Here is a 15,277-nt window from a genome sequence, read left to right on the forward strand (position 1 = left end):
TCCCTTTCACTCAGAAATTTTGAATAATGAATCAGCATTTTCTGAAAGACAATGAAACCACTGGTATTCCAGGTAGAGGAAACACCCTATGCAAAGAATTAAAGCAATGACATTACATGATGAGTTTGAGGAAGAGCTAGGACTTAAATGGGGCTGATAGTATGGATTGTCTGTAGAGGAGTGATGAGGAATGAAGCTGAAAATGTGTAAGGAGGAGCTTGTATGTCATAGTATTTGTTCTTTAAGCAGTGGAGAGCTGAAAAAGTTGAAGTAAGATAACATCACAGACTTGTTGATGAGCTTTTTCTGTATAGATCTAAAATGGACCATTTGGACTCTATAAAGTCATAGCAGTTTTCTTCTTTGCTAGGTCCTATAGGTGCCTAGAATACCTCCTATGCACTCAATTAATCTAAGAAGGTCAAATACTTGGTTGTTGAGTGAATGAGGTCATCAAGCACCAGACTGTTCAGAAAGCTAAATGAATGTGAGGGTGCTCGGGGCAGGGCATCTTGATCATCAGTGTAAGCTAGCGGTGATGAGCTCTGTGTACAAACTTTGAAAGCCATCATGGAGAAAAATGTATCATTGTGAGATCTTTCCCAACTAATTCTTTCACAAGGAAAGCTATGTGTAGAGATCACATGACCTCATTTATTTATTTTAGACCAAAAGACATATTCTAAAGAAATCGTTTTCTTATTTTTACATAATTAAATGTAAGTTGCCTTTGTAAGCTATTTTAATTATATCATAAGTATTTAACTTGTGTGAAATACTTATGTGTTAAATACATAAGTATTTAATAAGTGTTGACATTTTACTTATTTTTCTTATTTCTAAATTTTGGTACTTGGACTCAGTTCGGGTCGGTTCAGTTGCTCAGTCATGTCCAACTCCTTGCGACCCCATGGGCCACAGCACGCCAGGCCTCCCTGTCCATCACCAACTCCCAGAGTTCACTCAAACTCATCTCCATTGAGTCGGTAATACCATCCAACCATCTCATCCTCTGTCATCCCCTTCTCCTCCTGCCTTCAATCTTTACCAGCATCAGGGTCTTTTTCAATGAGTCAGCTCTTCGCATTAGGTGGCCAAACTATTGTCGTTTCAGCTTCAATATCAGTCCATCCAATGAACATTCAGGACTGATCTCCTTTAGGGTGGTCTGGTTGGATCTCCTTGCTGTCCAAGGGACTCTCAAGAGTTTTCTCCAACACCACATTTCAAAAGCATCAATTCTTCGGTGCTCAGCTTTCTTTATAGTCCAACTCTCACATCCATACATGACTACTGGAGCAAGCATAGCCTTGACAAGACTAAGACTCTTATTATGTCATTTGCTTACATCTTGTTATGATTGGTATGAGGATAATGATGCTAGCACTTACATCTTCACATTTAAAATTTCCTATTTACAAATATTTTTTTGTGTGTACATCATTTCATTATAGTTGATTCCCACAGAAACAATGTGAGATGGGATCTTGGGTGTTAGAATCCCCTTTACAGATCTCCCACATTAAAAGAAAGGTGACATTTTGACCACTTAAGTGACTGCTTGGTAGAGACTCTGTGCATTTATTCAGATTTCTGAGAAATTACTCCCAGTGAAAAATGTAACAATTCAAATAAAAGATGGTTTCAATGAAGTTTGGGAGAACCCTTAACTACTTCCAGTATCTGACATATGGGATCTTTTCCCCAAGGCCCTTGGCTGCCAGTTTTATATTTCTTGGCAATTTAATGCTTTAAGCTGAGCACCTCCTGGGTCACCAGGATCTTGAACATCAGGAAGCATATTTTCCCTTAAGACCACTTAACCATTAGGGCCAAAGGCCAAGTCTGAATTTGTATCATTCTCTAATATACAGGTGTACCCAGCACCACACTTCACTGTATAGAGGGCTCCAGAGAGTGCAAGGATGCCTCTGGACCTACCTTCAGAATCCTAGACAGCCTTTGCAATCAAGCTGGAGAGCAGGCTTTGGGTTTCTATAAGGATAGCATATGATTTGGAATCCATTATTCTATAGACTGAAGACAAATCTTGCTGAAATTAGAGAAAATGTAAATCTGGTTTGAATTTCTTTATAGATTGTCACTTATCTGGATCAATAGAATGATTATACTGAGGGACAAGGTAGTGAGAAAGATACAATGATGATTCAAAAAAACAGAAAAACAACCTCTCTCTCAAAAAAGAGCTCTTTGTAAATAAGAAATGAGGAGGTAAATTCCTGAGTTTTATCAAAGATGTGGGGAAAGAATAAGCTCTGGCCCTTCCTATTATTATTCTAGCCTTCTTTCCTCCTTCTCAGTTGCCTCCCCTAGAGTTTGCTTTAACATTTCGCACAGCCTTGGTTACCCTTTTTTATTTTAATCAAATGGATATGCCCAGGATGTTTTCTCATTCAGTGTGTTCAGACACAAATTTATTCTGGAGATACTTTGGGGAAGCACTGGAATCCATTAATCCCGGTATTAACCTGCCTCCCCTCTATCTTTCTAGTATCCAGAATTTTGTTGTGAAATAAATTCATGGTCACATTTCTAAAGATGTTACTTGGTGAACTGATCCAGTTACCTGTAGCTGTGAAAGAGTTCAAACTGGGGTATTCAAGGAGATGGTTTTAATGTCATAGTACAGACCATCTTGGAGAATGAAATTCTCCAACCCACCCCAGTATTCTTGCCAGGAAATTTCCATGGACAGAAGAGCCTGGCAGGCTACAGTTCATGGGGTTGCAGAGTCAGATATGATTGAGCAACTGTGTGTGGGAGCATGTGCACACAGACACTGGCCAACTGAACATCCAGATATAGATAATGTAAATTCACCCAGCAGTCCCCACCTCCCATACACATACACTCCTTCCTCTACAAACTCAGAAGTACTCATTCTGAGTCTTCAATCACAGTTTGGATTGTTTATTTCCACTCCTGTGGTTTCCCCCAGGAAAATATTTTTCCTATACACGCCTAGATTCTTAACCTATTCCCTAACTCACCCCTATCCAGGAGAAAAGGAGCACTTTCTGATTAATATTGGATTGGCCAAAAAGTATGTTTGCTGTAAGATGGTATGGGAAGCTGAACAAACTTTTTGGCCATCCCGGTACGTCTGGGAGCTCAAACTAAAGACTGGAAACACAGACACTCCCCCATTTCAGTTTGGAATATGCTTGTATGCTGAGAGCTTGAGCTTTGGTCTGCCTGTAGCCATGTGGTAAACTGACCTTCAGGTGATGCCTGTGGTTTCCTACCAGTGCTTGTAATGAGGTAGGTGATTAACATTCAATGATGTAGTATTAACAAGTCTACCTAGTTCAGTTCAGTTCAATTCAGTTGCTCAGTTGTGTCTGACTCTTTGTGACCCAATGGACTGCAGCACACAGTCTGCCTAGTTAACAGACTTAAATCCATATTCTCCAAGCTAGCTTTAGACAGTGATAGAAGTGATACACTCATCTTTATCTTCCTGATTAATTTCTTTCAATGAGCTCAAAACTGGGATAGAGAGGCAATGACAACTGATTAGTCCTCAACTCCAACAACTATGACTGAAGTTTTCCTCTATTAATTTGTTGTTAGACTCCTCTGAATGCCCTCCTGTGAGATGAAAGTAATCTCACTATATCCTCTGTTGCTTCAGTTAATAAGCTCACATTAATTCCCTCCAAATAATGAGAAAGAAAAGTATTTTGGCTTAGACATACAAGATGATAAATAGCATAACCATGTGCATGCTCATTCACTTCAGTCATGTTTGAATCTCTGCGATCCCATGGACTGTAGCCTGCCAAGCTCTTCTGTAGGTGGTATTATCCCAACAAGAATACTGGAGTGGGTTGCCATGTCCTACCTCAAGGGATCTTTCCAACCCAGGGATTGAACCTGTGTCTCCTTCTGCTCCTGCATTAGCAGGTGGATTCTTTACCATAAAATGACCAGGGAAGCCCAGTATATCCATAACAGCTGACAAACATGAACCATAGACCATGGAAGTCTAGAGTCATTTGATTTATTTGGAATTTCCCTGCTAGGGACTAATTTTTTTTTTTTTTTGATGAAGGGAAGGTAGCAGAAAAAAGGGTTGATAGTTAATACTTTTTTTTTCTTTTCTTAAGAGAATGCCTTTGTCTGAAAGCTTCTTTTAGGTCTAATATGTAGAACAGATAAATGTTGCCATAGATAAAATGGGAAATAGTCCACAGTTCAGTGTTTTCTCCTCTTTCACTGTGTCACCTCTGATATCCTCAGAACATATGGCTTGTGTACATTTTTAAGACCACAGGAAAATATGACTCCACTGGAAACAAAACAATGGGAATTTATGTCCAGAAACACCTCAGTGAACAAAGAACATCTGAACTGGGATATTCCTTTTCTCAGCTTCTGTTGGAGACAACTAGTCTTTTAAATGCCTTCTGGCTTGCAGAATCAAAAATAACATTTAAAAAGTAGAGGATGACCCAATTTCTAAATTCCTGTGGGTATTACATTTCAGCATTCCATTCTTTAATTTTCTACAGTGTCTGGAACAGTACACCTGGCACAGAACTGATAGTCAATGAATGTTTGATGACTGAATGAGTGAATGAATGAATAAATAGAAAAAGTTGATAGCTGTCCTTAGGAACAGCAAAGAGCAAGAACCAGACATGCAGTATGTAATAAAGAATCTCATTCAGAAAGTTTCTCTATTGATTTTTCAAAGATCAGCTATCTATAGACCTAAAATTACCTTCTCCATCTTCAAAGGTAAATTTTCACAAAGAGAAACCCCAGTCTGTTGAGATATGCCTCTCTCCTGCTGAAAACACCTGTTCCTGATAAATCTGGCTTCTTTATCCTACCGAGGCATTGTAGAGAGACTACCCACAGGCTTTTCAGAGCAGAAAGTGCATGGAAATAACATTGTTTTACTTAGGTGGCAAGATTTCTTATTGATGAGAAAAGCTCTTTTTCAGGTGTATCTAAGTTTCTGATTTCAGACACCTTTTAACTTTTTTTTCTCTAGGAAATGAATAGTAGGACCTTTTAAAAAACAAATACTGTCTTTCTTTTATCCCAACCCCATCACATTGCTACCACCATACTAGAACTGTCGACTATCATAGAAAGATTGTCTATGAACAAGGGATTCATTTAGTATCATTCTTCTGTATTGTGGCTCCCATAATGTGTGCTGAAGTGCCCCAGAGTGCTGTAGCAAATTCACATGAACATTGCATGATAGTTTCAATGTTTGAGTGAAATAACAGTATTTGTTGGACATGATCCAAACTACTACCTCAAAGTCGTTCACAGTTTCAACATTAGATTGAGCTACTGTCCTCTAGATGATGTCATATCCTTATGTGGCTAGACTTCAGAAGGTTGCTATGATAACCAGAAAATATGGTGTGAATATCATTACAAAACAGGAAATGAGAGTGACAGTGTCCAATCTGATAACATAGTGCCATTAGTGACTGATTGTAGTTATTGAAAAATGAAATGAACATTTTATTTGTACTTTCAATGTTTGTATATTTTTAAATGACCACTAAGTTGCTGATAAGTGCCTATGCTTATTTGCATCCAACTACTTAATTATTTTGGCTTAGAGGGACTGCTCTAATGATGATAGACAGGGTTCAATTTCTAAAGTCTCTTGAAGACTTAGTCTTTTTTAGAAGACTCTCAGGACCCAAAATGACAGTGCTTACAAATCTATGATTTATTGGAGGAAAATGACATAATTTAAAAATAGCATTAAAATAAGGATATGCATTGCAGTCAAAGGCTACCCCATAGCAAAGGTTCTGGGAAGAACCTGCCTTGAGTTTCAAATGTGCCTCTTCCTTCAGGCCATACTTGCTCTTTTGGATCAGGGACTTCAGAGAACCAGGGACCCCAAGGCAGATTTTGGCAAGGGCTTCTTAAATCATTAATCTCAGTGTCATCATTAATCCCGTGTCATCAAGCTGGTACAAACACCCCCTGACCCACTGTTGCAAATTGACACCATTAATCAATACATTTTATACCTTGATCAAAGGTAAGTGCCCTGAAGGACCATTTCTTACTTCAGTAAAACAACTTGGGCCAATGCCATGCCTGCTGAAATTTACCCCCATGGCACTGGCTTTATAAAGCAAAAAGAAACAGGCACTAGGGTACCATGCTCCTGTTTGCCAGAAAGCCAATCTTGTGGACAATGTTTTCAGCTTCATTTCTGAACAGAACATTCATCTTCAGAACAAGTAAGAACACAACACCTACCAGGCCTCTTTGTGGGACAAAGAGGCAAAAAATAGAAAAAATGATATTTTCAAAAATTAGAAAATGTACCGAAAGAATACGTCTGTAAGTCTAATAGTTAATCTTATGAGTAAGACAGAGAACACAGGACAAATGAGTTTTAGGAACATATACTAGTCTAGCAAATATGTGTAAGAAATTACTTTTTGTTCCTGAGTTTTCCTCTTTGGTCTTCATCTCTTCTCACTCACGCTTTGAATAGCTTTGCAGTATCACCTACTAATCTTATTTAAACCACCATCTACATGTTGATGATTCAGATCTAAATCTTCGATGCAGCTGCCTCCTGGGATCAAGCTCAAGGAATAATATTCAAATTCAGGTTTTCCCTTTACAATGTAGCACGAGCTTCATAAGCTTAACATATCTGCAACAGGCTTCTTATTCTCCCCATTCCTCAGTTTTACCCTCAAGCCTGCATTTACAGCTCAATTTCCTGTTTTGGCTAATGGACCCAACACCTTCAATGTTAGACAAACTCAAAATCTGGCAATTTTGACTGTCCTCTAATTGCCTAGAACCTTTTAGGAATCTAACTTCTGCTCCAGAGCCCATACTACATTTTAATATTTCCTCTACTGTAAATGATCACAGTTGTCTCCCAAATACTAGCTGTCTCTCTAGTAGTCTTAGCCTCCATTTCTTTCCCCTGTAAATCACAGTAGTCATTGTGTACAGTCAAGACTATGTTGTTTCCTTCAGGTAACATGGGCTAATGGTTCCCTAATGTCAGCCCAAGTAAGTTTCTGTCTCTATTCAGAGTACTCAAGGCTTTCTGTGACCTGGTCCTACTCCCTCTCCAGCCACACTGCTCTTCTCACTGGCCTAAACTAAATTGTCCGACTCACATTCTGTGCTGTGCCCAGGTGGTTCTCTCTACAGGGAATGGCTTTTCTACCTTTCCTGTCTAGTCAGTTCAAATTCAGGCATTATCTCTTCTAGGAATTATAGCAGGGATGAAGCCTACATGGCTCTTTATCATGAACTGGTGAGCTAATATTCTCTGCGTAACATCTAGTTACTGTCATACACAATCATGGGATAGGAGGTTTGCAGGGGACACTCAACAGGGGAAAATGTGATGTTCAGATGTCTAGAAATTAGAGAGCGCATGTCACAGCCAGTGTCTACTATTGAATCCATTAGAGGGAGAGGCTGCAGATAGACTATAAAGGGGAAAAAATCAGGCAGGATGTTGGGAGAATTGTGCACAAGCAATAGTGCATCAGATGCAGCTAAGAAATTGCAATATGGAGATTGGAAAGAGATCACAGAACATGGTGTGTCTCCCCCTGGGTGGGGTCTGAAAGAAGCACATTGCTGGTGGGCATGTCAATTGCATCAGGGTTAGCCTGTTGGGAGGGAGGCAGAAGGCTCCAGGTGGTGAAAAGGACATCCTTCAACTGGTTTACTAATAGCAAGCATGAACAGGAAAGCAGGACAAGAATTAATAAAAGAAAAACATTAGAAGCATATAAGAGATGTCACCTGGGGTCTCCTGGAAAACACTTGGGCAGACTTTATGGGGAGATATGACATCAACAGATTGTTGTTACTAAGTCCTGCCTGACTCTTTGTGACCCCATAGACTGCAGCATGCCAGGCGTCTCTGTCCTTCACTATCTCCCAGAATTTGCTCAAATTCATGTCCATTGAGTCCATTGAGTTGGTGATGCCATTCAACCATCTCATTCTCTGCCATCTTCTCCTGCCCTCAGTCTTTCTCAGCATCATATTTGATCTCCTTGCTGTCCAAGGGACTCTCAAGAGTCTTCTCCAGCACCACAGTTCGAAAGCATCAGTTCTTTGGCGCTCAGTCTTCTTTATGGTCCACCCTCACATCCATACATGACTACGGGAAAAACCATAGCTTTGACTATATGGAATATGTTGTGTTTAATATGACCACATTTTTTAATTTTTATTTTTTCTTGGAGTATAATTGCTTTATAATGTTGTGCTAGCTTCTTCTGTGCAATGAAGTGAATCAGCTATATGTATAGATATGTCCTCTCAGACCTCCCTCCCATCTCCCCCCCACCCCCCAACATGACAACATTTACATCTACAAATTTCCAGGTATGGAAGTTCATCCTTTTATACATCCCCTTTCCCAGCAGAATGTGTTTCTTTCTCTCCTGTGCCTCGTCTTTCCCTATCCTCTCTGCAAGCCATAGAAGCAATACTTTATGTGTTGCTTCAATTATGTGTCTGTACGTCTGTCTCCTTGACTATACAGTTGGCACTCCATATCTGTAGGTTTCACCTCTGGGGATTCGACCAACCACAAATTGAACATATCCCAAATAATTCCAGAAAGTTCCAAAAAAGCAAAACCTGAAATTGCCACATGCAAATTTATATGACATTTACATTGCATTAAAGATTGTGAGTAATCTGGTGATGATTTAAAATATATGGCACTGCCATGTGTGAAATACGTAGCTAGTGGGAACCTGCTATAAAGCACAGGAAGCTCAGCTCAATGCTCTGTGATGACCTAGAGAGGTGGGAGGGGGATGGGGAAGGGGAAGGGGGACCCAAGAGGGAGGGGATATTTGTATGCATATGGCTGATTGATTTCATCATGCAGCAGAAACAAACACAGCATTGTAAAGCAATTATATTCCAATAAAAATTATAAGCAAAAAATTAAGTATATGGCAGATGTGCATTAGTTGTAAGCAAGAACTATGCCATTTTATATAAGGGACTTGAGCGTCTGAGAATTTTAGTATCTGTCTGGCTCCTGGAGCCAATTCCTTATAGATACTGAGGAAATACCATACTGTAAGCCCTTTGAGGTCAGGTATCATGCTTGTTCCTGTTCTTGTCCTCACTGGATACAGTGCCAGGAAAAGAGTAGAGGTTCATTAAATGCTAATTAACTGGAACCGAATTGCCTCAGAGACCACAGAGAGGCCTGATGACTGAAGTATCCTTTTCTGATTTGCAACTAAGAGGCAACTAGCAAGCTTCTTCCTATACAAAGAGATAACTATCAAAGCACTATTAATCAAAATGTGTTCTATTTCCTAGCAGGCTTTACTCATTAGGAAAATGAGGGAGGGGATTTATGCACAGGCATAAATCAAGGTTCTTAACATTGAAGAGAGTTGTGTACTGCTAGAATAAGACAAATGACCCCCAGTTTAAAAGAAACAACATTTAAAACTTTCTGTGCATAGAATCCTTTCCAAGAACACTCAAGCTTTCTGTAACTGTGGAAATGTTGAAACACGATTTAATATTGAAGGAGAGAGACTTATTTTCACATGGAAGCATTATGTCTTTTGTGTCTAATTCTGAAATTATTTGGACTTTCTTCTCCACCATGTTGTTGAAGTGTTCCTGCAGTTTATGCACATCAATAATACATCTAGGAATTATGGAAATAAATAAAAATTGCTCTATTGTTATTGCTCATTTTGTATAATAAATGGGTTCCCAGGTGACTCTAGTGGTAAAAAACCCACCTGCCAATGCAGGAGATGCAAGAGACGTCAGTTCAATCCCTGGGTCAAGAAGATCCCCTGGAGGAGGGCGTGGCAACTTTCTCCAATATTTTTTACCTGGAGAATCCTGTAGACAGAGGAGCCTGGTGGGCTACACTCCATGGGGTTGCAAAGAGTCATACATGACTGAAGCAACTTAGCATGCGTGCACGTACATGAATAATAAATATCCTTTTTGTTGACTGAAACTTGATCATATTGCAGAGAGAAGCTAGGGTGCCTAGCTATGAGAATCAGAATCAGAATCAATCTGCAAATGCCTGAGGAAGAAGGTGTGAGTTTCCATTATCACTAGATACCATGGGTGTGTTGTCTAGAACTGTGAATACAGTCCTGCCTTTGATTTGCAACTGTAGCTTAAAAGGTTACTGCTTAGAACATCTCTACCTTGAGACAGAGACATCGCTATCACCCATAGAAAGGAAGAGAGAAACCCTGATATAGAATATATAATCTCCAACTGGACCTTCATTTTTGGATTTTCCTTGTGAAAGAGAAGGGAAAAGAGAGTTTTGCAGATGTCTTAAGTAGTACAGATAATTCTCAAAGATTTATTTATTGATAGGTTCAAAATCCACTGAAATGTCTTCATATTTTTAATTATTCTTTGGAGGGTACTCATGATTTCCATGCTAGTTCCATTCATGTATGCTCATGAACTCCAGTCTAGTAACAGTATATATGTATATAAGACTATTCTACCTACAATTTGCTCTTTATACACTTAACTCATTTAATTCTTACAAAAGTCCTATTAAATACGTATTGTTAACATTACGATTTTCCCATGAGGAACTAGAGCCTTAAGGAGCTTAAAGAATTTCTCCACAGGCATTCATGTAGATAAGTGGCATTAGCTGGGTCTTGCACTCCACATTCTCTAATTAACCACTAATTATGCTGTAACAACCTTCATAAAAATAGAATATGGCTGACAAAATTGCCACTAATTTAAATCATAATGAGGAATGATAAAGTCCTTTCCAGATGGATTTGCAAATTTCTGTACTAATTTCTATAATTCAGAATTTCTACATAGGTTTCTGTCCCTGGGGTAGAGAAAGATGTATTCCCTTCTTTCAAGAATCTCCAGATTCATAGACTTAGAGAATCAACTTATGGTTACCAGGGGGAAAAGAGAGTGAGGGGAGGGGTAGATTGGAAGTTTAGAATCAATATGTACAGATTGCTATCTTTAAAATAGATAACCAACAAAAATCTACTGTATAGCACAAGAACTCTGCTCAATGTTCTGTCATAACCTAAATGGGAAAAGAATTTGAAAAAGAATGTGTACATGTATTCATACATGTGCGAATCACTTTTCTGTACACCAAAAACTAATACAATAGTGCCAATCAGTTATACACCAATATAAAATAAATATTAAAAAATAGTAAAGAATCTCAGTGTCTATGAGGAAGAAATGTTTGTAAGTTTTCAGCTATGTGAGACCATGAAAAGTGCTATAATAGAAATACGTGACATGAGAGGCTCCGAAAAGGAGAGATTAGATCTGACTGAGACTATCTACTAATTTTACTTAAATTTGACACAGGTGGAAGAACAGTTGTTCTTAGATGGAGGAACAGACTTTGACTGGTAGACATGGAAATGCTTAATCTTACAGGCAAAAGGGTAGCATAAAGCAAGGTGTAAAAGCTGCAAGTGAAGACCATGTTCAGCATAGGACACTTTAGGTAAAGATTTGGGAATAGGGAAACAGTGAGATGAAAGATAAGGATAGGATCTTAATAGGTACAAAAGAATGTATTTGATGCAATTTCTTCATTCCACTCAGCATATCCTGAATTGGTTAACATAAGATTTGACTGCCATTATTAAGACAGATATTGATCAGAAGAAAGTCTATCTGGATTTAACAAGAACAACTTTATAATGTATATATAAAAGAGACCAAGTGTCTAGCATATTAAAGACAATAAATAAATATTTCTTAAATGAAAATAATCAAATAATTAATGGATATCTAGAATTGGTGTTAAATTTTCAAAATTGCTATTTGTTAATTGTATAGTGGGCTTGAATTAAATTTTAATAGGCTTGAATTGAAGGTGATCCAAAGTGAGTGTTTTTTTCCATAGTAAAGTATGTTCTAATCATTACCACCGTAGTTCATATTTGGTAATGGCTGGTATTTCTGTTGGGTAGTCCATTAAATCATGAAGTGATTGATTTTCTTTTCTTTTTCTACTTTCAAGGGGATTATTTCTACCAAATATAATTGCCCTTTAGTGAACAGTGTTAGTTTGATGTACTGTGAACTTCCTTGGGGATGATCAGCCTCTGTGAATAGTAACATTAATCTAGTACAGAAACATTAGTGGCTTGTAAGGATTAATTCTATTTTAAGAACGCTTTAGGAACCCTGAGTGTACACATGCTCCATAATAACTTGTTTCCAATTTATCAACTGTCACATCTTTAATTTCATTATTCACATTGTTTCTTCACAATTGTTGATTCAAAAATCTGCCATACATTCTTTACATAATATTTTTAACCATCCCTGTCTTGCTGAGGATGAAAAATGGATGACAGAAATGCCATTGGTGTTTAAACGCTTGCATCAGAGCTAGATCTGGTCTAGAGCTTGCTTCCTCAGTTCAGTTCAGTCATTCAGTCATGTCCGATTCTTTGTGACCCCATGGACTGCAGTAAGTCAGGCTTCCCTGTCCATCACCAACTCCCGGGGCCTACTCAAACTCATATCCATTGCGTTGGTGATGCCATCCAACCATCTCATCCTCTGTCATCCCCTTCTCCTCCCGCCTTCAATTCTTTCCCAGCATCAGGGTCTTTTCCAGTGAGTCAGTTCTTCACATCAGGTGGCCAATGTATTGGAGTTTCAGCTTCAGCATCAGTCCTTCCAATGAATATCAGGACCAATTTCCTTTAAGATGGACTGGTTGGATCTCGTTGCTGTCCAAGGGACTCTCAAGAGTCTTCTCCGACACCACAGTTCGAAAGCGTCAATTCTTCAGCACTCAGCTTTCTTTATAGTCCAACTCTCACATCTATACATGACTACTGGAAAAACCATAGCTTTGGCTAGATGGACCTTTGTTGGTAAAGTAATGTCTCTGCTTTTTAATATGCCATCTAGGTTGTTCATAACTTTCCTTTCAAGGAGTAAGTGTCTTTTAATTTCATGGCTGCAGTCACCATCTACAGTGATTTTGGAGCCCCCCCCAAAATAAAGCCTGTCACTGTTTCCACTGTTTCCCCATCTATTTACCATGAAGTGATGGGGCTGGATGCCATGATTTTAGGTTTTCCTTGATTAAGTTCCATTTCTTCTATGTTGCCAGCAGAAATTTAGTTTTGAATTTTCATCGGTTTTCTAAAACAGTGATAACCTCCCCTTGGCATTCCGACAAGTTGATCAGTGGTTGACCTGAAATCATCGTCAACTCACCAAGCAAGTACACAGAGAGTATCTGCTAATTCAGTTTGAGTCGATTAATCCCTAGTGAAAATAAGCCACAGCAGATGGAGGTGGAAGGTGTCCCTCCTATCCAGCTTGGTGGTTCTGTCATCAAGAAAAGGGTGAGCTTTCTTCCTGGGACTTACAGTTGACCGCACTAAGGCCATATCATTTTCCTGTTTAGGATGATGTATTATAGGATTTTCAGGAAAAATATTTGCATTGTGTAATGATCACAGGCAGAAAAGTTTTTCTTTATGGAGGGCTGTTCATCAGCAAACTTGGTATGCCTGTCGGTTTCTGGCAAGAGAATTAAAAATAAATAATAAAAGGGAAGCATAATCTAATATTATGCTTTGGATTAATTCTAATTGATCCTAGAGAATTTAGAACCTAACTCTGAAAAGGTTAACATATAAAGTAAAGCTTCTTAAAAATAAATGACTTTTATATTGATGCTTTGATGGCTATGACATCTCTGGGCTTAATAGCCTTTTTATCCAGAAAGATCCCCAAATTGAATGTGGGGATGGAGCAGAGCTTTAACTCATCATGTGTTGCATCTCAGATCTTGGGGGTGATAGTCTTGTTTACAGGCACATCAGAGCAGCTCTAAGCTCTTAATAGAATATAGATGTCATTTGGACCTAAGAAAGCTTGCTTTATGATCACCTACTGGCAAGTGTTTTTTGCCGAAGACCAGCATAGGCTGATATTAGCTTGGTAAATTAATGAACAATTTCAGTTCAGTTCAGTCACTCAGTTGTGTCTGACTCTTTGCGACCCCATGAACCACAGCATGCCAGGTCTCCTTTGTCCATCACCAACTCTCAGAGTTCACTCAAACTCATGTCCATTGAGTTGGTGATGCCATCCAACCATCTCATCCTCTGTTGTCCCCTTCTCCTCCTGCCCTCAATCTTTCCCAGCATCAGGGTCTTTTCAAATGAGTCAGCTCTTTGCATCAGGTGGCCAAAGTATTGGAGTTTCAGCTTCAACATCAGCCCTTCCAATGAGCACCCAGGATTGATTTCCTTTAGGATGCATTGGTTGGATCTCCTTGCAGTCCAAGAGACTCTCAAGAGTCTTCTCCAACACTGCAGTTCAGAAACATCAATTCTTCAGCGCTCAACTTTCTTTATAATCCAACTCTCACATCCATACATGATTACTGGAAAAACCATAGTCTTGGCTAGATGGACCTTTGTTGGCAAAGTAATGTCTCTGCTTTTTAATATGCTATCTAGGTTGGTCATAACTTTCCTTCCAAGGAGTAGGCATCTTTGAATTTCATGGCTGCAATCACCATCTGCAGTGAATTTGGAGCCCAGAAAAATAAAGTCAGCTTCTGTTTCCACTATTTCCCCATCTAGTTGCCATGAAGTGATGGGACAAGATGCCATGATCTTAGTTTTCTGAATGTTGAGCTTTAAGCCAACTTTTTCACTCTTCTCTTTCACTTTCATCAAGAGGCTCTTTAGTTCTTCACTTTCTGCCATAAGGGTGGTGTCATCTGCATATCTGAGGTTATTGGTATTTCTTTGGCAATCTTGATTCCAGATAATTTGAATACTTAAGTAAATCCTGTATTTGGCAGGTTATGACTTTCAAGGTAAGGGGCATCCACAATTTGAGAAACTGAGGAGAATCAGCGTTCCAATGTATCACGGGGCTGATATCAATCCTTCACTTTCACTGATACAGCTACTCAATAATGTTGATTAAACATATTTCATGTGGACAGTGTTATGAGAAACAAGTTTCAGGGATAGAATTCCTTTATAGAAGAAAGTATAAGGCCATTATTTAATGAACTGTAATGATTAAGGTTAGAGTGGGTAAAAAAAAATAATAATCAAGAATTTAAGCTCCATTGAAATAAGTGTGATATCATCTCTCACTCAGCTCCCTGGTTATCATAAGACCAGGAAGACATCAGATGCTTGCCCTGAATTTAAAACTAATGGCGATGCCAAAGTTGTGGGTCTGGACTTTGCTCCTCAGT

Source organism: Odocoileus virginianus, chromosome 2 (genome assembly GCF_023699985.2).
Source record: "Odocoileus virginianus isolate 20LAN1187 ecotype Illinois chromosome 2, Ovbor_1.2, whole genome shotgun sequence".
NCBI classification, from domain to species: domain Eukaryota; kingdom Metazoa; phylum Chordata; class Mammalia; order Artiodactyla; family Cervidae; genus Odocoileus; species Odocoileus virginianus.